The sequence below is a fragment of the Heterodontus francisci genome, unplaced genomic scaffold, assembly GCF_036365525.1.
Source record: "Heterodontus francisci isolate sHetFra1 unplaced genomic scaffold, sHetFra1.hap1 HAP1_SCAFFOLD_56, whole genome shotgun sequence".
Taxonomy (NCBI): Eukaryota; Metazoa; Chordata; class Chondrichthyes; order Heterodontiformes; family Heterodontidae; genus Heterodontus; species Heterodontus francisci.
In genome coordinates this window covers 189625-214924 of record NW_027141174.1, presented here as the reverse complement: position 1 = coordinate 214924, position 25300 = coordinate 189625, and positions in this window count along the sequence as shown.

Below are 25300 nucleotides of genomic sequence, written 5' to 3'. Positions count from 1 at the left end.
TGGTGTCAGTGTATGTCTTTGTTACTGGGTATCAGTGTCTGTCTGTGTTACTGGGGGTCTGTGTGTGTCTGTGTTACTGGGGGTCAATGTGTGTCTTTGTTACTTGATGTCAGTGTATGTGTTTGTTAGTTGGTGTCCGTGTGTGTCTGTGTTGCTAGGCATCAGTGTCTGTCTTTGTTACTTGGTGCAAGTGTGTGCCTGTGTTACTGGGGATCAGTGTATGTCTTTGTAACTTGATGTCAGTGTATGTGTTTGTTACTTGGTGTAAGTGTGTGTCTTTGTTACTTGGTGTCAGTGTATCTCTTTGTTACTTGGTGTAAGTGTGTGTCTTTGTTACTTGGTGTCAGTATTCATGGGTGTCAGTGCATGTCTTTGTTCCTGTGTTTCAGTTTGTGTTACTGGGTGTCAGTGTGTGTCTGTGACACTAGGTGTCAGTATTTAGTTTAGTTTGGAGATACAGCACTGAAACAGGCCCTTCGGCCCACCGAGTCTGGACCCACCATCAACCACCCATTTATACTAATCCTATACGAATCCCATATTCCAATATCATCCCCACCGGTCCCTATATATTTCCCTACCACCTACGTATACTAGGGGAAATTTATAATGGCCGATTAACCAATCCACCTGCAAGTCTTTGGCATGTGGGAGAAAACCGGAGCACCCGGAGGAAAACCACGCAGACACAGGGAGAACTTACAAACTCCGCACTGGAAGGACCGAGAATCGAACCCGGGTCCCTGGAGCTGTGAGGCTGCGGTGCTAACCACTGCGCCAATGTGCACCACGCCTCCCCACCCCCCCCCTCCCCGCTCTGTGTGTGCCTGTGTTACTGGGTATCAGTTTATGTCTTTGTTAATTGGTGTCAGTGTATGTCTGTGTTACTTGGTGCAAATGTTTGTCTGTGTTACTGGGTGTCAGTGTGTGTCTGTGTTACTTGGTGTAAGTGTGTGTCTTTGTTACTTGATGTCCGTGTGTGTCTGTGTTACTGGGTGTCTGTGTATGTCTTTGTTACTGGGTGTCAGTGTATGTCTTTGTTACTTGGTGTAAGTGTGTGTCTGTGTTACTGGGTATCAGTGTATGTCTTTGTTACTTGGTGTAAGTGTGTGTCTGTGTTACTGGGTATCAGTGTATGTCTTTGTTACTTCGTGTCAGTGTATGTATGTGTTACTTGGTGTAAGTGTGTGTCTGTGTTTCTGGGTATCAGTGTATGTCTTTGTTACTTGGTGTCAGTGTATGTCTGTGTTACTTGGTGTAAGTGTGTGTCTGTGTTACTGGGTGTCAGTATGAGTCTGTGTTACTTGGTGTAAGTGTGTGTCTTTGTTACTTGGTGTCCGTGAGTGTCTGTGTTACTGGGTGTCAGTGCATGTCTTTGTTACTTGGTGCCATTGTATATCTGTGTTACTTGGTGTAAGTGTGTGTCTTTGTTAATGGGTATCAGTGCATGTCTTTGTTACTTGGTGCCATTGTATATCTGTGTTACTTGGTGTAAGTGTGTGTCTTTGTTACTGGGTATCAGTGTATGTCTTTGTTACTGGGTGTCAGTGTGTGTCTGTGTTACTTGGTGTAAGTGTGTGTCTTTGTTACTTGGTGTCCGTGTGTGTCTGTGTTACTGGGTGTCAGTGTATGTCTTTGTTACTTGGTGTAAGTTTGTGTCTAAGTTACTGGGTGTCAGTGTCTGTCTTTGTTACTTGGTGTCAGTGTGTGTCTGTGTTACTTGGTGTTGGTGTGTGTCTTTGTTACTTGGTGTCCGTGTATGTCTGTGTTACTGGGTGTCAGTGTATGTCTTTCTTACTGGGTGTAAGTGTGTGTCTGTGTTACTGGGTATCAGTGTCTGTCTTTGTTACTTGGTGTCAGTGTGTGTCTGTGTTACTTGGTGTAGGTGTGTGTCTTTGTTACTTGGTGTCCGTGTGTGTCTGTGTTACTGGGTGTCAGTGCATGTCTTTGTTACTTGGTGCCAATGTATATCTGTGTTACTTGGTGTAAGTGTGTGTCTTTTTTACTTGGTGTAATTGTATGTCTTTGTTACTTGGTGTCAGTGTATGTCTGTGTTACTTGGTGTAAGTGTATGTCTTTGTTACTTGGTGTAAGTGTGTTTCTGTGTTACTTGGTGTAAGTGTGTGTCTGTGTTCCTGGGTATCAGTATATGTCTTTGTTACTTGGTGTCAGTGTATGTCTGTGTTACTTGGTGTAAGTGTGAGTCTGTGTTACTGGGTATCAGTGTATGTATTTGTTACTTGGTGTCTGTGTATGTCTGTGTTACTTGGTGAAAGTGTGTGTCTGTGTTACTGGGTGTCAGTGTGTGTCGGTGTTACTTGGTGTAAGTGTGTGTCTTTGTTACTTGGTGTCCGTGTGTGTCTTTGTTACTGGTTGTCAGTGTGTGTCTGTGTTACTTGGTGTCAGTGTATGTCTTTGTTACTGTTTATTAGTGTTTCTCTGTGTTACTGGGTGTCAGTGTGTGTTTGTTTGTGTTACTGGGTGTCAGTGTATGTCTATCTTGCTTGGTGTAAGTGTGTGTCTGTGTTACTGGGTATCAGTGTGTGTCTGTGTTACTGGGTGTCAGTGTGTGTCTGTGTTACTTGGTGTAAGTGTGTGTCTTTGATACTTGGTGTCGGTGTGTGTCTGTGTTACTGGGTGTCAGTGCATGTCTTTGTTACTTGGTGCCAGTGTATATCTGTGTTAGTTGCTGTAAGTGCGTGTCTTTGTTACTTGGTGTAATTGTATGTCTTTGTTACTTGGTGTCAGTGTATGTCTGTGTTACTTGCTGTAAATGTGTGTCTTTGTTACTGGGTGTCAGTGTGTGTCGTTGTGACTTGGTGTCAGTGTATGTCTGTGTTACTGCGGGTCAGTGTGTGTCTGTGTTACTGGGGGTCAGTGTGTGTTTCTAACTGGGTGTCAGTGTGTGTCTGTGTTACTGGGTATCAGTGTATGTCTTTGTTACTTGGAGTCAGAGTATGACTGTGTTACTTGGTGTAAGTGTATGTCTTTGTCACTTGGTGTAAGGGTGTGTCTGTGTTACTTGGTGTAAGTGTGTGTCTGTGTTACTGGGTGTCAGTATGAGTCTGTGTTACTTGGTGTAAGTGTGTGTCTTTGTTACTTGGTGTCCTAGTGTGTCTGTGTTACTGGGTGTCAGTGCATGTCTTTGTTACTTGGTGCCATTGTGTATCTTTGTTACTTGGTGTAAGTGTGTGTCTTTGTTACTTGGTGTAATTGTATGTCTTTGTTACTTGGTGTCAGTGTATGTCTGTGTTACTTGGTGTAAGTGTGTGTCTGTGTTGTTTGGTGTCAGTGTATGTCTGTGTTACTTGGTGTAAGTGTGTGTCTGTGTTACTGGGTATCAGTGTATGTCTTTGTTACCTGGTGTCAGTGTATGTCTGTGTTACTTGGTGTAAGTGTGTGTCTGTGTTATTGGGTATCATTGTATGTCTTTGTTACTTGGTGTCAGTGTATGTCTGTGTTACTTGGTGTAAGTGTGTGTCTGTGTTATTGGGTATCAATGGATGTCTTTGTTACTTGGTGTCAGTGTATGTCTGTGTTACTTGGTGTAAGTGTGTGTCTGTGTTACTGGGTGTCAGTATGAGTCTGTGTTACTTGGTGTAAGTGTGTGTCTTTGTTACTTGGTGTCCTAGTGTGTCTGTGTTACTGGGTGTCAGTGCATGTCTTTGTTACTTGGTGCCATTGTGTATCTTTGTTACTTGGTGTAAGTGTGTGTCTTTGTTACTTGGTGTAATTGTATGTCTTTGTTACTTGGTGTCAGTGTATGTCTGTGTTACTTGGTGTAAGTGTGTGTCTGTGTTGTTTGGTGTCAGTGTATGTCTGTGTTACTTGGTGTAAGTGTGTGTCTGTGTTACTGGGTATCAGTGTATGTCTTTGTTACCTGGTGTCAGTGTATGTCTGTGTTACTTGGTGTAAGTGTGTGTCTGTGTTACTGGGTGTCAGTGTGTGTCTGTGTTACTTGGTGTAAGTGTGTGTCTTTGTTACTTGGTGTCCGTCTGTGTCTGTGTTACTGGGTGTCAGTGTATGTCTTTGTCATTGGGTGTCACTGTATGTCTTTGTTACTTGGTGTAAGTGTGTGTCTGTGTTACTGGGTATCAGTGTCTGTATTTGTTACTTGGTGTCAGTGTGTGTCTGTGTTACTTGGTGTAGGTGTGTGTCTTTGTTACTTGGTGTCCGTGTATGTCTGTGTTACTGGGTGTCAGTGCATGTCTTTGTTACTTGGTGTAAATGTGTGTCTGTGTTACTGGGTATCAGTGTCTGTCTTTGTTACTTGGTGTCAGTGTGTGCCTGTTTTACTTGGTGTAGGTGTGTGTCTTTGTTACTTGATGTAATTGTATGTCTTTGTTACTTGGTGTCAGTGTATGTCTGTGTTACATGGTGTAGGTGTATGTCTTTGTTACTTGGTGTAATTGTGTGTCTGTGTTACTTGGTGTAAGTGTGTGTCTGTGTTCCTGGGTATCAGTTTATGTCTTTGTTACTTGGTGTCAGTGTATGTCTGTGTTACTTGGTGTAAGTGTGAGTCTGTGTTACTGGGTATCAGTGTCTGTCTTTGTTACTTGGTGTCTGTGTATGTCTGTGTTACTTGGTGTAAGTGTGTGTCTGTGTTACAGGGTGTCAGTGTGTGTCTGTGTTACTTGGTGTAAGTGTGTGTCTTTGTTTCTTGGTGTCCGTGTGTGTCTGTGTTACTGGGTGTCATTGTATGTCTTTGTGACTTGGTGTCAGTGTATGTCTTTGTTACTGGGTGTCAGTGTGTGTCTCTGTTACTTGGTGTCAGTGTATGTCTTTGTTACTGTTTATTAGTGTTTCTCTGTGTTACTGGGTGTCAGTGTGTGTTTGTTTGTGTTACTGGGTGTCAATGTATGTCTTTGTTACTTGGTGTTAGTGTGTGTCTGTGTTACTGGGTATCAGTGTGTGTCTTTGTTACTTGGTGTAAGTGTGTGTCTGTGTTACTTGGTGCAAGTGTGTGTCTTTGTTACTTGGTGTCCGTGTGTATCTGTGTTACTGGGTGTCAGTGCATGTCTTTGTTACTTGGTGCCAGTGTATATCTGTGTTAGTTGCTGCAAGTGTGTGTCTTTGTTGCTTGGTGCAATTGTATGTCTTTGTTTCTTGGTGTCAGTGTATGTCTGTGTTACTTGCTGTAAGTGTATGTCTTTGTTACTTGGTGTAAGTGTGTGTCTGTGTTACTGGGTATCAGTGTATGTCTTTGTGACTTGGTGTCAGTGTATGTCTTTGTTACTGGGTGTCAGTGTGTGTCTTTGTGACTTGGTGTCAGTGTATGTCTTTGTTAATTGGTGTAAGTGTGTGTCTGTGTTACTGGGGATCAGTGTATGTCTTTGTTACTTGGTGTCAGTGCATGTCAAAATAATTGGTGTAAATGTATGTCTTTGTTACTTGGTGTAATTGTCTGTCTTTGTTAATTGGTGCAAGTTTATGTCTTTGTTACTTGGTGTCAGTGTATGTCTGTGTTACTTGGTGTAAGTGTGAGTCTGTGTTACTGGGTATCAGTGAATGTTTTTGTTACTTGGTGTCTGTGTATGTCTGTGTTACTTGGTGTAAGTGTGTGTCTGTGTTACTTGCTGTAAGTGTGTGTCTGTGTTCCTGGGTATCGATGTATGTCTTTGTTACTTGGTGTCAGTGTATGTCTTTGTTACTTGGTGTAAGTGTGTCTCTGTGTTACTGGGTATCAGTGTCTGTCTTTGTTACTTGGTGTCAGTGTGTGTCTGTGTTACTTGGTGTAGGTGTGTGTCTTTGTTACTTGGTGTCCGTGTATGTCTGTGTTACTGGGTGTCAGTGTATGTCTGTGTTACATGGTGTAGGTGTATGTCTTTGTTACTTGGTGTAATTGTGTGTCTGTGTTACTAGGTGTAAGTGTGTGTCTGTGTTCCTGGGTATCAGTTTATGTCTTTGTTACTTGGTGTCAGTGTATGTCTGTGTTACTTGGTGTAAGTGTGAGTCTGTGTTACTGGGTATCAGTGTATGTCTTTGTTACTTGGTGTCTGTGTATGTCTGTGTTACTTGGTGTAAGTGTGTGTCTGTGTTACTGGGTGTCGGTGTGTGTCTGTGTTACTTGGTGTAAGTGTGTGTCTTTGTTACTTGGTGTACGTGTGTGTCTGTGTTACTGGGTGTCATTGTAAGTCTTTGTGACTTGGTGTCAGTGTATGTCTTTGTTACTGGGTGTCAGTGTATGTCTTTGTTACTGTTTATTAGTGTTTCTCTGTGTTACTGGGTGTCAATGTGTGTTTGTTTGTGTTACTGGGTGTCAGTGTATGTCTTTGTTACTTGGTGTAAGTGTGTGTCTGTGTTACTGGGTATCAGTGTGTCTCTTTGTTACTTGGTGTAAGTGTGTGTCTGTGTTACTTGGTGCAAGTGTGTGTCCTTGTTACTTGGTGTCCGTGTGTATCTGTGTTACTGGGTGTCAGTGCATGTCTTTGTTACTTGGTGCCAGTGTATATCTGTGTTAGTTGCTGCAAGTGTGTGTCTTTGTTACTTGGTGCAATTGTATGTCTTTGTTTCTTGGTGTCAGTGTATGTCTGTGTTACTTGCTGTAAGTGTATGTCTTTGTTACTTGGTGTAAGTGTGTGTCTGTGTTACTGGGTATCAGTGTATGTCTTTGTGACTTGGTGTCAGTGTATGTCTTTGTTACTGGGTGTCAGTGTGTGTCTTTGTGACTTGGTGTCAGTGTATTTCTTTGTTAATTGGTGTAAGTGTGTGTCTGTGTTACTGGGGATCAGTGTATGTCTTTGTTACTTGGTGTCAGTGCATGTCAAAATAATTGGTGTAAATGTATGTCTTTGTTACTTGGTGTAATTGTCTGTCTTTGTTAATTGGTGCAAGTTTATGTCTTTGTTACTTGGTGTCAGTGTATGTCTTTGTTACTTGTTGTCGGTCCATGTCTGTGTTACTTGGTGTAACTGTGTGTCTTTGTTACTTGGTGTAAGTGTATGTCAAAATACTTGGTGTAACTGTATGTCTTTGTTACTTGGTGCAAGTGTATGTCTTTGTTACTTGGTGTCAGTGTATGTCTTTGTTACTGTGCATCAGTGTTTCTCTGTGTTACTGGGTGTCAGTGTTTGTTTGTTTGTGTTACTGGGTGTCAGTGTGTGTCTGTGACACTAGGTGTCAGTATGTAGTTTAGTTTAGAGATACAGCACTTAAACAGGCCCTTCGGCGCACTGAGTCTGTGCCGACCATCAACAACCCATTTATACTAATCCTACACTAATCCCGTATTCCTATCACATCCCCACCTATCCCTATATATTTCCCTACCACCTACCTGTACCACGGGCAATTTATGATGGCAAATTAACCTATCAACCTGCAAGTCTTTGGCATGTGGGAGGAAACCGGAGCACCGGGAGGAAACACACGCAGACACAGGGAGAACTTGCAAACTCCGCACAGGCAGTACCCAGAATTGAACCCGGGTCCCTGGAGCTGTGAGGCTGCGGTGCTAACCACTGCGCCAAAGTGCCCCCCACCCCCCATCCCCACTGTGTGCCTGTGTTACTGGGTATCAGTGTATGTCTTTGTTACTTGGTGTCAGTGGATGTCAAAATACTTGGTATCAGTGTATGTCTTTGTAACTTGGTGTCAGTGTATGTCTTTTTTACTGGGTGTCACTGTGTGTCTGTGTTACTTGGTATCAGTATATGTCTTTGTTACTTGGTGTCTGTGTATGTCTGTGTTACTTGGTGTAAGTGTGTGTCTGTGTTACTGGGTATCAGTGTGTGTCTTTGTTACTTGGTGTAAGTGTGTGTCTGTGTTACTTGGTGTAAGTGTGTGTCTTTATTACTTAGTGTCCGTGTGTGTCTGTGTTACTGGGTGTCAGTGCATGTCTTTGTTACTTGGTGCCAGTGTATATCTGTGTTAGTTGCTGTAAGTGTGTGTCTTTGTTACTTGGTGTAATTGTATGTCTGTGTTACTTGCTGTAAGTGTGTGTCTTTGTTTCTGGGTGTCAGTGTGTGTCTTTGTGACTTGGTGTCAGTGTATATCTGTGTTACTGCGGGTCACTGTGTGTCTGTGTTACTGGGGGTCAGTGTGTGTTTCTAACTGGGTGTCAGTGTGTGTCTGTGTTACTGGGTATCAGTGTATGTCTTTGTTACTTGGTGTCAGAGTATGTCTGTGTTACTTGGTGTAAGTGTATGTCTTTGTTCCTTGGTGTAAGGGTGTGTCTGTGTTACTTGGTGTAAGTGTGTGTCTGTGTTCCTGGGTATCATTGTATGTCTTTGTTACTTGGTGTCAGTGTATGTCTGTGTTACTTGGTGTAAGTGTGTGTCTGTGTTATTGGGTATCAGTGGATGTCTTTGTTACTTTGTGTCAGTGTATGTCTGTGTTACTTGGTGTAAGTGTGTGTCTGTGTTTGTGGGTGTCAGTATGAGTCTGTGTTACTTGGTGTAAGTGTGTGTCTTTGTTACTTGGTGTCCTAGTGTGTCTCTGTTACTGGGTGTCAGTGTATGTCTTTGTTACTTGGTGCCATTGTGTATCTTTGTTACTTGGTGTAAGTGTGTGTCTTTGTTACTTGGTGTAATTGTATGTCTTTGTTACTTGGTGTCAGTGTATGTCTGTGTTACTTGGTGTAAGTGTGTGTCTGTGTTACTTGGTGTAAGTGTGTGTCTGTGTTCCTGGGTATCAGTGTATGTCTTTGTTACTTGGTGTCAGTGTATGCCTTTGTTACTTGGTGTAAGTGTGTGTCTGTGTTACTGGGTATCAGTGTCTGTCTTTGTTACTTGGTGTCAGTGTGTGTCTGTGTTACTTGGTGTAGCTGTGTGTCTTTGTTACTTGGTGTCCGTGTATGTCTGTGTTACTGGGTGTCAGTGTATGTCTGTGTTACATGGTGTAGGTGTATGTCTTTGTTACTTGGTGTAATTGTGTGTCTGTGTTACTAGGTGTAAGTGTGTGTCTGTGTTCCTGGGTATCAGTTTATGTCTTTGTTACTTGGTGTCAGTGTATGTCTGTGTTACTTGGTGTAAGTGTGAGTCTGTGTTACTGGGTATCAGTGTATGTCTTTGTTACTTGGTGTCTGTGTATGTCTGTGTTACTTGGTGTATGTGTGTGTCTGTGTTACTGGGTGTCAGTGTGTGTCTGTGTTACTTGGTGTAAGTGTGTGTCTTTGTTACTTGGTGTCCGTGTGTGTCTGTGTTACTGGGTGTCATTGTATGTCTTTGTGACTTGGTGTCAGTGTATGTCTTTGTGACTTGGTGTCAGTGTATGTCTTTGTTACTGGGTGTCAGTGTGTGTCTGTGTTGCTTGGTGTCAGTGTATGTCTTTGTTAATGTTTATTAGTGTTTCTCTGTGTTACTGGGTGTCAGTGTGTGTTTGTTTGTGTTACTGGGTGTCAGTGTATGTCTTTGTTACTTGGTGTAAGTGTGTGTCTGTGTTACTGGGTATCAGTGTGTGTCTTTGTTACTTGGTGTAAGTGTGTGTCTGTGTTACTTGGTGCAAGTGTGTGTCTTTGTTACTTGGTGTCCGTGTGTATCTGTGTTACTGTTTGTCAGTGCATGTCTTTGTTACTTGGTGCCAGTGTATATCTGTGTTAGTTGCTGCAAGTGTGTGTCTTTGTTACTTGGTGCAATTGTATGTCTTTGTTTCTTGGTGTCAGTGTATGTCTGTGTTACTTGCTGTAAGTGTATGTCTTTGTTACTTGGTGTAAGTGTGTGTCTGTGTTCCTGGGTATCAGTGTATGTCTTTGCGACTTGGTGTCAGTGTATGTCTTTGTTACTGGGTGTCAGTGTGTGTCTTTGTGACTTGGTGTCAATGTATCTCTTTGTTAATTGGTGTAAGTGTGTGTCTGTGTTACTGGGGATCAGTGTATGTCTTTGTTACTTGGTGTCAGTGCATGTCAAAATAATTGGTGTAAATGTATGTCTTTGTTACTTGGTGTAATTGTCTGTCTTTGTTAATTGGTGCAAGTTTATGTCTTTGTTACTTGGTGTCAGTGTATGTCTTTGTTACTTGGTGTCGGTCTATGTCTGTGTTACTTGGTGTAACTGTGTGTCTTTGTTACTTGGTGTAAGTGTATGTCTTTGTTACTTGGTGTCATTGCATGTCTTTGTTACTTGGTTGCAGTGTATGTCTTTGTTACTGTGTATCAGTGTTTCTCTGTGTTACTGGGTGGCAGTGTTTGTTTGTTTGTGTTACTGGGTGTCAGTGTGTCTGTGTTACTGGGTGTCAGTGCACTGGGTGTCTGTGTTACTGGGCATCGGTGTATGACTTTGTGACTTGGTATCAGTGTATGTCTTTGTTACTTGGTGTCATTGTATGTCAAAATACTTGGTGTAAGTCTATGTATTTGTTACTTGGTGTAATTGTCTGTCTTTGTTACTTGGTGTCAGTGTATGTCTGTGTTACCTGGTGTAAGTGTGTGTCTTTGTTACTGGGCATCAGTGTCTGTCTTTGTGACTTGGTGTCAGTGCATGTCTTTGTAACTTGGTGTCAGTGTATGTCTTTTTTACTGGGTGTCAGTGTGAGTCTGTGTTACTTGGTGTCTGTGCATGTCTTTGTTACTGTGTATCAGTGTTTCACTGTGTTACTGGGTGTCACTGTGTGTTTGTTTGTGTTACTGGGTGTCAGTGTGTGTCTGTGACACTAGGTGTCAGTATTTAGTTTAGTTTCGAGATCCAGCACTGAAACAGGCCCTTCGGCCCAGCGAGTCTGTGCCGACCATCAACCACCCATTTATACTAATCCTACACTAATCCCGTATTCCTATCACATCCCCACCTATCCCTATATATTTCCCTACCACCTACCGATACTGGGGGCAATTTATGATGGCCAATTAACCTATCAACCTGCAAGTCTTTGGCATGTGGGAGGAAACCGGAACACCGGGAGGAAACCCACGCAGACACAGGGAGAACTTGCAAACTCCGCACAGGCAGTACCCAGAATCGAACCCGGGTCCCTGGAGCTGTGAGGCTGCGGTGCTAACCACTGCGCCAACGTGCCCCTCCACCACCCATCCCCACTGTGTGCCTGTGTTACTGGGTATCAGTGTATGTCTTTGTTACTTGGTGTCAGTGGATGTCAAAATACTTGGCGTAAGTGTATGTCTTTGTTACTTGGTGTAATTGTCTGTCTTTGTTACTTGGTGTCAGTGTATGTCTGTGTTACTTGGTGTCAGTGTGTGTCTTTGTTACTGGGCATCAGTGTCTGTCTTTGTGACTTGGTATCAGTGTATGTCTTTGTAACTTGGTGCCAGTGTATGTCTTTTTTACTGGGTGTCAGTGTGTGTCTGTGTTACTTGGTGTCAGTGCATGTCTGTGTTACTTGGTGTAAGTGTGTGTCTTTGTTACTTGGTGTAAGTGTGTGTCTTTGTTACTTGGTGTAAGTGTATGTCTTTGTTACTTGGTGTCAGTGTATGTCTTTGTTACTTGGTGTCAGTGTGTGTCTGTCTTACTGGGCATCAGTGTATGTCTTTGTGACTTGGTATCAGTGTATGTCTTTGTGACTTGGTCTCAGTGTAAGTCCTTTTTACTGGGTGTAAGTGTGTGTCTGCGTTACTGGGTATCAGTGTATGTCTTTGTTACTTGGTGTCAGTGTATGTCAAAATACTTGGTGTAAGTGTATGTCTTTGTTACTTGGTGTAATTGTCTGTCTTTGTTACTTGGTGTCAGTGTATGTCTGTGTTACTTGGTGTCAGTGTATGTCTTTGTTACTGGGCATCAGTGTCTGTCTTTGTGACTTGGTATCAGTGTATGTCTTTGTAACTTGGTGTCAGTGTATGTCTTTTTTACTGGGTGTCAGTGTGTGTCTGTGTTACTTGGTGTCAGTGCATGTCTGTGTTACTTGGTGTAAGTGTGTGTCTTTGTTACTTGGTGTAAGTCTATGTCTTTGTTACTTGGTGTCAGTGTATGTCTTTGTTACTTAGTGTCAGTGTGTGTCTGTGTTACTGGGCATCGGTGTATGACTTTGTGACTTGGTATCAGTGTATGTCTTTGTGACTTGGTCTCAGTGTAAGTCCTTTTTACTGGGTGTAAGTGTGTGTCTGCGTTACTGGGTATCAGTGTATGTCTTTGTTACTTGGTGTCAGTGTATGTCAAAATACTTGGTGTAAGTCTATGTATTTGTTCCTTGGTGTAATTGTCTGTCTTTGTTACTTGGTGTCAGTGTAGGTCTGTGTTACCTGGTGTAAGTGTGTGTCTTTGTTACTGGGCATCAGTGTCTGTCTTTGTGACTTGGTGTCAGTGCATGTCTTTGTAACTTGGTGTCATTGTATGTCTTTTTTACTGGGTGTCAGTGTGAGTCTGTGTTACTTGGTGTCTGTGCATGTCTTTGTTACTGTGTATCAGTGTTTCACTGTGTTACTGGGTGTCAGTGTGTGTTTGTTTGTGTTACTGGGTGTCAGTGTGTGTCTGTGACACTAGGTGTCAGTATTTAGTTTAGTTTCGAGATCCAGCACTGAAACAGGCCCTTCGGCCCAACGAGTCTGTGCCGACCATCAACCACCCATTTATACTAATCCTACACTAATCCCGTATTCCTATCACATCCCCACCTATCCCTATATATTTCCCTACCACCTACCGATACTGGGGGCAATTTATGATGGCCAATTAACCTATCAACCTGCAAGTCTTTGGCATGTGGGAGGAAACCGGAGCACCGGGAGGAAACCCACGCAGACACAGGGAGAACTTGCAAACTCCGCACAGGCAGTACCCAGAATCGAACCCGGGTCCCTGGAGCTGTGAGGCTGCGGTGCTAACCATTGCGCCAACGTGCCCCCCCACCACCCATCCCCACTGTGTGCCTGTGTTACTGGGTATCAGTGTATGTCTTTGTTACTTGGTGTCAGTGGATGTCAAAATACTTGGTGTAAGTGTATGTCTTTGTTACTTGGTGTAATTGTCTGTCTTTGTTACTTGGTGTCAGTGTATGTCTGTGTTACTTGGTGTCAGTGTGTGTCTTTGTTACTGGGCATCAGTGTCTGTCTTTGTGACTTGGTATCAGTGTATGTCTTTGTAACTTGGTGCCAGTGTATGTCTTTTTCACTGGGTGTCAGTGTGTGTCTGTGTTACTTGGTGTCAGTGCATGTCTGTGTTACTTGGTGTAAGTGTGTGTCTTTGTTACTTGGTGTAAGTGTGTGTCTTTGTTACTTGGTGTAAGTGTATGTCTTTGTTACTTGGTGTCAGTGTATGTCTTTGTTACTTGGTGTCAGTGTGTGTCTGTGTTACTGGGCATCAGTGTATGTCTTTGTGACTTGGTATCAGTGTATGTCTTTGTGACTTGGTCTCAGTGTAAGTCATTTTTACTGGGTGTAAGTGTGTGTCTGCGTTACTGGGTATCAGTGTATGTCTTTGTTACTTGGTGTCAGTGTATGTCAAAATACTTGGTGTAAGTGTATGTCTTTGTTACTTGGTGTAATTGTCTGTCTTTGTTACTTGGTGTCAGTGTATGTCTGTGTTACTTGGTGTCAGTGTATGTCTTTGTTACTGGGCATCAGTGTCTGTCTTTGTGAATTGGTATCAGTGTTTGTCTTTGTAACTTGGTGTCAGTGTATGTCTTTTTTACTGGGTGTCAGTGTGTGTCTGTGTTACTTGGTGTCAGTGCATGTCTGTGTTACTTGGTGTAAGTGTGTGTCTTTGTTACTTGGTGTAAGTCTATGTCTTTGTCACTTGGTGTCAGTGTATGTCTTTGTTACTTGGTGTCAGTGTGTGTCTGTGTAACTGGGCATCAGGGTATGTCTTTGTGACTTGGTATCAGTGTATGTCTTTGTGACTTGGTCTCGGTGTAAGTCATTTTTATTGGGTGTAAGTGTGTGTCTGCGTTACTGGGTATCAGTGTATGTCTTTGTTACTTGGTGTCAGTGTATGTAAAAATACCGGGTGTAAGTGTGTGTCTTTGTTACTTGGTGTAATTGTCTGTCTTCGTTACTTGGTGTCAGTGTATGTCTGTGTTACCTGGTGTAAGTGTGTGTCTTTGTTACTGGGCATCAGTGTCTGTCTTTGTGACTTGGTGTCAGTGCATGTCTTTGTAACTTGGTGTCAGTGTATGTCTTTTTTACTGGGTGTCAGTGTGAGTCTGTGTTACTTGGTGTCTGTGCATGTCTTTGTTACTGTGTATCAGTGTTTCACTGTGTTACTGGGTGTCACTGTGTGTTTGTTTGTGTTACTGGGTGTCAGTGTGTGTCTGTGACACTAGGTGTCAGTATTTAGTTTAGTTTAGAGATCCAGCACTTCAACAGGCCCTTCGGCCCACGGAGTCTGTGCCGACCATGAACCACCCATTTATACTAATCCTACACTAATCCCGTATTCCTATCACATCCGCACCTATCCCTATATATTTCCCTACCAACTACCTATACTAGGGGCAATTTATGATGGCCAATTAACCTATCAACCTGCAAGTCTTTGGCATGTGGGAGGAAACCGGAGCACCGGGATGAAACCCACGCAGACACAGGGAGAACTTGCAAACTCCGCACAGGCAGTACCCAGAATCGAACCCGGGTCCCTGGAGCTGTGAGGCTGCGGTGCTAACCACTGCGCCAAAGTGCCAGCCCCCCCCCCCCCCCACCCCCCATCCCCACAGTGTGCCTGTGTTACTGGGTATCAGTGTATGTCTTTGTTACTTGGTGTCAGTGGATGTCAAAATACTTGGTGTAAGTGTATGTCTTTGTTACTTGGTGTAATTGTCTGTCTTTGTTACTTGGTGTCAGTGTATGTCTGTGTTACTTGGTGTAAGTGTGTGTCTTTGTTACTGGGCATCAGTGTCTGTCTTTGTGACTTGGTATCAGTGTATGTCTTTGTAACTTGGTGTCAGTGTATGTCTTTGTTACTTGGTGTCAGTGTGTGTCTGTGTTACTGGGCATCAGTGTATGTCTTTGTGAGTTGGTATCAGTGTATGTCTTTGTGACATGGTCTCAGTGTAACTCCTTTTTACTGGGTGTAAGTGTGTGTCTGCGTTACTGGGTATCAGTGTATGTCTTTGTTACTTGGTGTCAGTGTGTGTCTGTGTAACTGGGCATCAGGGTATTTCTTTGTGACTTGGTATCAGTGTATGTCTTTGTGACTTGGTCTCGGTGTAAGTCCTTTTTACTGGGTGTAAGTGTGTGTCTGCGTTACTGGGTATCAGTGTATGTCTTTGTTACTTGGTGTCAGTGTATGTCAAAATACCTGGTGTAAGTGTGTGTCTTTGTTACTTGGTGTAATTGTCTGTCTTTGTTACTTGGTGTCAGTGTATGTCTGTGTTACTTGGTGTAAGTGTCTGTCTTTGTTACTGGGCATCAGTGTCTGTCTTTGTGACTTGGTATCAGTGTATGTCTTTGTAACTTGGTGTCAGTGTATGTCTTTTTTACTGGGTGTCAGTGTGAGTCTGTGTTACTTGGTGTCTGTGCATGTCTTTGTTACTGTGTATCAGTGTTTCACTGTGTTACTGGGTGTCACTGTGTGTTTGTTTGTGTTACTGGGTGTCAGTGTGTGTCTGTGACACTAGGTGTCAGTATTTACTTTAGTTTAGAGATCCAGCACTGAAACAGGCCCTTCGGCCCACCGAGTCTGTGCCGACCATCAACCACCCATTTATACTAATCCTACACTAATCCCGTATTCCTATCACATCCCCACCTATCCCTATATAATTCCCTACCAACTACCTATACTAGGGGCTATTTATGATGGCCAATTAACCTATCAACCTGCAAGTCTTTGGCATGTGGGAGGAAACCGGAGCACCGGGAGAAAACCCACGCAGACACAGGGAGAACTTGCAAACTCCGCACAGGCAGTACCCAGAATCGAACCCGGGTCCCTGGAGCTGTGAGGCTGCGGTGCTAACCAATGCGCCAAAGTGCCCGCCCACCCCTCATCCCCACTGTGTGCCTGTGTTACTTGGTGTCAGTGTATGTCAAAATACTTGGTGTAACTGGATGTCTTTGTTACTTGGTGCAAGTGTATGTCTTTGTTACTTGGTGTCAGTGTATGTCTTTGTTACTGTATATCAGTGTTTCTCTGTGTTACTGGGTGTCAGTGTGTGTTTGTTTGTGTTACTGGGTGTCAGTGTGTGTCTGTGACACTAGGTGTCAGTATGTAGTTTAGTTTAGAGATACAGCACTTAAACAGGCCCTTCGGCCCACCGAGTCTGTGCCGACCATCAACAACCCATTTATACTAATCCTACACTAATCCCGTATTCCTCTCACATCCCCACCTATCCCTATATATTTCCCTACCACCTACCTGTACTAGGGGCAATTTATGATGGCCAATTAACCTATCAACCTGCAAGTCTTTGGCATGTGGGAGGAAACCGGAGCACCGGGATGAAACCCACGCAGACACAGGGAGAACTTGCAAACTCCGCACAGGCAGTACCCAGAATCGAACCCGGGTCCCTGGAGCTGTGAGGCTGCGGTGCTAACCACTGCGCCAAAGTGCCAGCCCCCCCCCCCCCCACCCCCCATCCCCACAGTGTGCCTGTGTTACTGGGTATCAGTGTATGTCTTTGTTACTTGGTGTCAGTGGATGTCAAAATACTTGGTGTAAGTGTATGTCTTTGTTACTTGGTGTAATTGTCTGTCTTTGTTACTTGGTGTCAGTGTATGTCTGTGTTACTTGGTGTAAGTGTGTGTCTTTGTTACTGGGCATCAGTGTCTGTCTTTGTGACTTGGTATCAGTGTATGTCTTTGTAACTTGGTGTCAGTGTATGTCTTTGTTACTTGGTGTCAGTGTGTGTCTGTGTTACTGGGCATCAGTGTATGTCTTTGTGAGTTGGTATCAGTGTATGTCTTTGTGACATGGTCTCAGTGTAACTCCTTTTTACTGGGTGTAAGTGTGTGTCTGCGCTACTGGGTATCAGTGTATGTCTTTGTTACTTGGTGTCAGTGTGTGTCTGTGTAACTGGGCATCAGGGTATTTCTTTGTGACTTGGTATCAGTGTATGTCTTTGTGACTTGGTCTCGGTGTAAGTCCTTTTTACTGGGTGTAAGTGTGTGTCTGCGTTACTGGGTATCAGTGTATGTCTTTGTTACTTGGTGTCAGTGTATGTCAAAATACCTGGTGTAAGTGTGTGTCTTTGTTACTTGGTGTAATTGTCTGTCTTTGTTACTTGGTGTCAGTGTATGTCTGTGTTACTTGGTGTAAGTGTCTGTCTTTGTTACTGGGCATCAGTGTCTGTCTTTGTGACTTGGTATCAGTGTATGTCTTTGTAACTTGGTGTCAGTGTATGTCTTTTTTACTGGGTGTCAGTGTGAGTCTGTGTTACTTGGTGTCTGTGCATGTCTTTGTTACTGTGTATCAGTGTTTCACTGTGTTACTGGGTGTCACTGTGTGTTTGTTTGTGTTACTGGGTGTCAGTGTGTGTCTGTGACACTAGGTGTCAGTATTTACTTTAGTTTAGAGATCCAGCACTGAAACAGGCCCTTCGGCCCACCGAGTCTGTGCCGACCATCAACCACCCATTTATACTAATCCTACACTAATCCCGTATTCCTATCACATCCCCACCTATCCCTATATAATTCCCTACCAACTACCTATACTAGGGGCTATTTATGATGGCCAATTAACCTATCAACCTGCAAGTCTTTGGCATGTGGGAGGAAACCGGAGCACCGGGAGAAAACCCACGCAGACACAGGGAGAACTTGCAAACTCCGCACAGGCAGTACCCAGAATCGAACCCGGGTCCCTGGAGCTGTGAGGCTGCGGTGCTAACCAATGCGCCAAAGTGCCCGCCCACCCCTCATCCCCACTGTGTGCCTGTGTTACTTGGTGTCAGTGTATGTCAAAATACTTGGTGTAACTGGATGTCTTTGTTACTTGGTGCAAGTGTATGTCTTTGTTACTTGGTGTCAGTGTATGTCTTTGTTACTGTATATCAGTGTTTCTCTGTGTTACTGGGTGTCAGTGTGTGTTTGTTTGTGTTACTGGGTGTCAGTGTGTGTCTGTGACACTAGGTGTCAGTATGTAGTTTAGTTTAGAGATACAGCACTTAAACAGGCCCTTCGGCCCACCGAGTCTGTGCCGACCATCAACAACCCATTTATACTAATCCTACACTAATCCCGTATTCCTCTCACATCCCCACCTATCCCTATATATTTCCCTACCACCTACCTGTACTAGGGGCAATTTATGATGGCCAATTAACCTATCAACCTGCAAGTCTTTGGCATGTGGGAGGAAACCGGAGCACCGGGAGGAAACCCACGCAGACACAGGGAGAACTTGCAAACTCCGCACAGGCAGTACCCAGAATCGAACCCGGGTCCCTGAAGCTGTGAGGCTGCGGTGCTAACCACTGCGCCAAAGTGCCCCCCCCCCACCCCCCATCCCCACAGTGTGCCTGTGTTACTGGGTATCAGTGTATGTCTTTGTTGCTTGGTGTCAGTGGATGTCAAAATACTTGGTGTAAGTGTATGTCTTTGTTACTTGGTGTAATTGTCTGTCTTTGTCACTTGGTGTCAGTGTATGTCTGTGTTACTTGGTGTAAGTGTGTGTCTTTGTTACTGGGCATCAGTGTCTGTCTTTGTGACTTGGTATCAGTGTATGTCTTTGTAACTTGGTGTCAGTGTATGTCTTTTTTACTGGGTGTCAGTGTGGGTCTGTGTTACTTGGTGTCAGTGCATGGCTGTGTCACTTGGTGTAAGTGTGTGTCTTTGTTACTTGGTGTAAGTGTATGTCTTTGTTACTTGGTGTCAGTGTATGTCTTTGTTACTTGGTGTCAGTGTGTGTCTGTGTTACTGGGCATCAGTGTATGTCTTTGTGACTTGGTATTAGTGTATGTCTTTGTGACTTGGTGCCAGTGTATGTCTTTTTTGCTGGGTGTCAGTGTGTGTCTGTGTTACTTGGTGTCAGTGCATGTCTGTGTTACTTGGTCTAAGTGTGTTTCTTTGTTACTTGGTGTAAGTGTATGTCTTTGTTACTTGGTGTCAGTGTATGTCTTTGTTACTTGGTGTCAGTGTGTGTCTGTGTAACTGGGCATCAGGGGATGTCTTTGTGACTTGGTATCAGTGTATGTCTTTGTGACTTGGTCTCGGTGTAAGTCATTTTTACTGGGTGTAAGTGTGTGTCTGCGTTACTGGGTATCAGAGTATGTCTTTGTTACTTGGTGTCAGTGTATGTCAAAATACCTGGTGTAAGTGTGTGTCTTTGTTACTTGGTGTAATTGTCTGTCTTTGTTACTTGGTGTCAGTGTATGTCTGCGTTACTTGGTGTAAGTGTGTGTCTTTGTTACTGGGCATCAGTGTCTGTCTTTGTGACTTGGTATCAGTGTATGTCTTTGTAACTTGGTGTCAGTGTATGTCTTTTTTACTGGGTGTCAGTGTGAGTCTGTGTTACTTGGTGTCTGTGCATGTCTTTGTTACTGTGTATCAGTGTTTCACTGTGTTACTGGGTGTCACTGTGTGTTTGTTTCTGTTACTGGGTGTCAGTGTGTGTCTGTGACACTAGGTGTCAGTATTTAGTTTAGTTTAGAGATCCAGCACTGAAACAGGCCCTTCGGCCCACCGAGTCTGTGCTGACCATCAACCACCCATTTATACTAATCCTACACTAATCCCGTATTCCTATCACATCCGCACCTATCCCTATATAATTCCCTACCAACTACCTATACTAGGGGCAATTTATGATGGCCAATTAACCTATCAACCTGCAAGTCTTTGGCATGTGGGAGGAAACCGGAGCACCGGGAGAAAACCCACGCAGACACAGGGAGAACTTGCAAACTCCGCACAGGCAGTACCCAGAATCGAACCCGGGTCCCTGGAGCTGTGAGGCTGCGGTGCTAACCAATGCGCCAAAGTGCCCGCCCACCCCTCATCCCCACTGTGTGCCTGTGTTACTTGGTGTCAGTGTATGTCAAAATACTTGGTGTAACTGGATGTCTTTGTTACTTGGTTCAAGTGTATGTCTTTGTTACTTGGTGTCAGTGTATGTCTTTGTTACTGTATATCAGTGTTTCTCTGTGTTACTGGGTGTCAGTGTGTGTTTGTTTGTGTTACTGGGTGTCAGTGTGTGTCTGTGACACCAGGTGTCAGTATGTAGTTTAGTTTAGAGATACAGCACTTAAACAGGCCCTTCGGCCCACCGAGTCTGTGCCGACCATCAACAACCCATTTATACTAATCCTACACTAATCCCGTATTCCTCTCACATCCCCACCTATCCCTATATATTTCCTTACCACCTACCTGTACTAGGGGCAATTTATGACGGCCAATTAACCTATCAACCTGCAAGTCTTTGGCATGTGGGAGGAAAGCGGAGCACCGGGAGGAAACCCACGCAGACACAGGGAGAACTTGCAAACTCCGCACAGGCAGTACCCAGAATCGAACCCGGGTCCCTGGAGCTGTGAGGCTGCGGTGCTAACCACTGCGCCAAAGTGCCCCCCCAACCCCCATCCCCACAGTGTGCCTGTGTTACTGGGTATCAGTCTATGTCTTTGTTACTTGGTGTCAGTGGATGTCAAAATACTTGGTGTAAGTGTATGTCTTTGTTACTTGGTGTAATTGTCTGTCTTTGTTATTTGGTGTCAGTGTATGTCTGTGTTACTTGGTGTAAGTGTGTGTCTTTGTTACTGGGCATCAGTGTCTGTCTTTGTGACTTGGTATCAGTGTATGTCTTTGTAACTTGGTGTCAGTGTATGTCTTTTTTACTGGGTGTCAGTGTGGGTCTGTGTTACTTGGTGTCAGTGCATGTCTGTGTTACTTGGTGTAAGTGTGTGTCTTTGTTACTTGGTGTAAGTGTATGTCTTTGTTACTTGGTGTCAGTGTATGTCTTTGTTACTTGGTGTCAGTGTGTGTCTGTGTTACTGGGCATCAGTGTATGTCTTTGTGACTTGGTATCAGTGTATGTCTTTGTGACTTGGTCTCAGTGTAAGTCCTTTTTACTGGGTGTAAGTGTGTGTCTGCGTCACTGGGTATCAGTGTATGTCTTTGTTACTTGGTGTCCGTGTATGTCAAAATACTTGGTGTAAGTGTATGTCTTTGTTACTTGGTGTAATTGTTTGTCTTTGTTACTTGGTGTCAGTGTATGTCTGTGTTACTTGGTGTAAGTGTGTGTCTTTGTTACTGGGCATCAGTGTCTGTCTTTGTGACTTGGTATCAGTGTATGTCTTTGTAACTTGGTGTCAGTGTATGTGTTTTTTACTGGGTGTCAGTGTGTGTCTGTGTTACTTGGTGTCAGTGCATGTCTGTGTTACTTGGTGTAAGTGTGTGTCTTTGTTACTTGGTGTAAGTGTATGTCTTTGTTACTTGGTGTCAGTGTATGTCTTTGTTACTGTATATCAGTGTTTCTCTGTGTTACTGGGTGTCAGTGTGTGTTTGTTTGTGTTACTGGGTGTCAGTGTGTGTCTGTGACACTAGGTGTCAGTATGTAGTTTAGTTTAGAGATACAGCACTTAAACAGGCCCTTCGGCCCACCGAGTCTGTGACGACCATCAACAACCCATTTATACTAATCCTACACTAATCCCGTATTCCTCTCACATCCCCACCTATCCCTATATATTTCCCTACCACCTATCTGTACTAGGGGCAATTTATGATGGCCAATTAACCTATCAACCTGCAAGTCTTTGGCATGTGGGAGGAAACCGGAGCACCGGGAGGAAACCCACGCAGACACAGGGAGAACTTGCAAACTCCGCACAGGCAGTACCCAGAATCAAACCCGGGTCCCTGGAGCTGTGAGGCTGCGGTGCTAACCACTGCGCCAAAGTGCCCCCCCCCCCACCCCCCATCCCCACAGTGTGCCTGTGTTACTGGGTATCAGTGTATGTCTTTGTTGCTTGGTGTCAGTGGATGTCAAAATACTTGGTGTAAGTGTATGTCTTTGTTACTTGGTGTAATTGTCTGTCTTTGTCACTTGGTGTCAGTGTATGTCTGTGTTACTTGGTGTAAGTGTGTGTCTTTGTTACTGGGCATCAGTGTCTGTCTTTGTGACTTGGTATCAGTGTATGTCTTTGTAACTTGGTGTCAGTGTATGTCTTTTTTACTGGGTGTCAGTGTGGGTCTGTGTTACTTGGTGTCAGTGCATGGCTGTGTCACTTGGTGTAAGTGTGTGTCTTTGTTACTTGGTGTAAGTGTATGTCTTTGTTACTTGGTGTCAGTGTATGTCTTTGTTACTTGGTGTCAGTGTGTGTCTGTGTTACTGGGCATCAGTGTATGTCTTTGTGACTTGGTATTAGTGTATGTCTTTGTGACTTGGTGCCAGTGTATGTCTTTTTTGCTGGGTGTCAGTGTGTGTCTGTGTTACTTGGTGTCAGTGCATGTCTGTGTTACTTGGTGTAAGTGTGTTTCTTTGTTACTTGGTGTAAGTGTATGTCTTTGTTACTTGGTGTCAGTGTATGTCTTTGTTACTTGGTGTCAGTGTTTGTCTGTGTAACTGGGCATCAGGGGATGTCTTTGTGACTTGGTATCAGTGTATGTCTTTGTGACTTGGTCTCGGTGTAAGTCATTTTTACTGGGTGTAAGTGTGTGTCTGCGTTACTGGGTATCAGTGTATGTCTTTGTTACTTGGTGTCAGTGTATGTCAAAATACCTGGTGTAAGTGTGTGTCTTTGTTACTTGGTGTAATTGTCTGTCTTTGTTACTTGGTGTCAGTGTATGTCTGCGTTACTTGGTGTAAGTGTGTGTCTTTGTTACTGGGCATCAGTGTCTGTCTTTGTGACTTGGTATCAGTGTATGTCTTTGTAACTTGGTGTCAGTGTATGTCTTTTTTACTGGGTGTCAGTGTGAGTCTGTGTTACTTGGTGTCTGTGCATGTCTTTGTTACTGTGTATCAGTGTTTCACTGTGTTACTGGGTGTCACTGTGTGTTTGTTTCTGTTACTGGGTGTCAGTGTGTGTCTGTGACACTAGGTGTCAGTATTTAGTTTAGTTTAGAGATCCAGCACTGAAACAGGCCCTTCGGCCCACCGAGTCTGTGCCGACCATCAACCACCCATTTATACTAACCCTACACTAATCCCGTATTCCTATCACATCCCCACCTATCCCTATATAATTCCCTACCAACTACCTATACTCGGGGCAATTTATGATGGCCAATTAACCTATCAACCTGCAAGTCTTTGGCATGTGGGAGGAAACCGGAGCACCGGGATGAAACCCACGCAGACACAGGGAGAACTTGCAAACTCCGCACAGGCAGTACCCAGAATCGAACCCGGGTCCCTGGAGCTGTGAGGCTGCGGTGCTAACCACTGCGCCAAAGTGCCACCCCCCCCCCCACCCCCCATCCCCACAGTGTGCCTGTGTTACTGGGTATCAGTGTATGTCTTTGTTACTTGGTGTCAGTGGATGTCAAAATACTTGGTGTAAGTGTATGTCTTTGTTACTTGGTGTAATTGTCTGTCTTTGTTACTTGGTGTCAGTGTATGTCTGTGTTACTTGGTGTAAGTGTGTGTCTTTGTTACTGGGCATCAGTGTCTGTCTTTGTGACTTGGTATCAGTGTATGTCTTTGTAACTTGGTGTCAGTGTATGTCTTTGTTACTTGGTGTCAGTGTGTGTCTGTGTTACTGGGCATCAGTGTATGTCTTTGTGAGTTGGTATCAGTGTATGTCTTTGTGACATGGTCTCAGTGTAACTCCTTTTTACTGGGTGTAAGTGTGTGTCTGCGTTACTGGGTATCAGTGTATGTCTTTGTTACTTGGTGTCAGTGTGTGTCTGTGTAACTGGGCATCAGGGTATTTCTTTGTGACTTGGTATCAGTGTATGTCTTTGTGACTTGGTCTCGGTGTAAGTCCTTTTTACTGGGTGTAAGTGTGTGTCTGCGTTACTGGGTATCAGTGTATGTCTTTGTTACTTGGTGTCAGTGTATGTCAAAATACCTGGTGTAAGTGTGTGTCTTTGTTACTTGGTGTAATTGTCTGTCTTTGTTACTTGGTGTCAGTGTATGTCTGTGTTACTTGGTGTAAGTGTCTGTCTTTGTTACTGGGCATCAGTGTCTGTCTTTGTGACTTGGTATCAGTGTATGTCTTTGTAACTTGGTGTCAGTGTATGTCTTTTTTACTGGGTGTCAGTGTGAGTCTGTGTTACTTGGTGTCTGTGCATGTCTTTGTTACTGTGTATCAGTGTTTCACTGTGTTACTGGGTGTCACTGTGTGTTTGTTTGTGTTACTGGGTGTCAGTGTGTGTCTGTGACACTAGGTGTCAGTATTTAGTTTAGTTTAGAGATCCAGCACTGAAACAGGCCCTTCGGCCCACCGAGTCTGTGCCGACCATCAACCACCCATTTATACTAATCCTACACTAATCCCGTATTCCTATCACATCCCCACCTATCCCTATATAATTCCCTACCAACTACCTATACTAGGGGCAATTTATGATGGCCAATTAACCTATCAACCTGCAAGTCTTTGGCATGTGGGATGAAACCGGAGCACCGGGAGAAAACCCACGCAGACACAGGGAGAACTTGCAAACTCCGCACAGGCAGTACCCAGAATCGAACCCGGGTCCCTGGAGCTGTGAGGCTGCGGTGCTAACCAATGCGCCAAAGTGCCCGCCCACCCCTCATCCCCACTGTGTGCCTGTGTTACTTGGTGTCAGTGTATGTCAAAATACTTGGTGTAACTGGATGTCTTTGTTACTTGGTGCAAGTGTATGTCTTTGTTACCTGGTGTCAGTGTATGTCTTTGTTACTGTATATCAGTGTTTCTCTGTGTTACTGGGTGTCAGTGTGTGTTTGTTTGTGTTACTGGGTGTCAGTGTGTGTCTGTGACACTAGGTGTCAGTATGTAGTTTAGTTTAGAGATACAGCACTTAAACAGGCCCTTCGGCCCACCGAGTCTGTGCCGACCATCAACAACCCATTTATACTAATCCTACACTAATCCCGTATTCCTCTCACATCCCCACCTATCCCTATATATTTCCCTACCACCTACCTGTACTAGGGGCAATTTATGATGGCCAATTAACCTATCAACCTGCAAGTCTTTGGCATATGGGAGGAAACCGGAGCACCGGGAGGAAACCCACGCAGACACAGGGAGAACTTGCAAACTCCGCACAGGCAGTACCCAGAATCGAACCCGGGTCCCTGAAGCTGTGAGGCTGCGGTGCTAACCACTGCGCCAAAGTGCCCCCCCCCACCCCCCATCCCCACAGTGTGCCTGTGTTACTGGGTATCAGTGTATGTCTTTGTTGCTTGGTGTCAGTGGATGTCAAAATACTTGGTGTAAGTGTATGTCTTTGTTACTTGGTGTAATTGTCTGTCTTTGTCACTTGGTGTCAGTGTATGTCTGTGTTACTTGGTGTAAGTGTGTGTCTTTGTTACTGGGCATCAGTGTCTGTCTTTGTGACTTGGTATCAGTGTATGTCTTTGTAACTTGGTGTCAG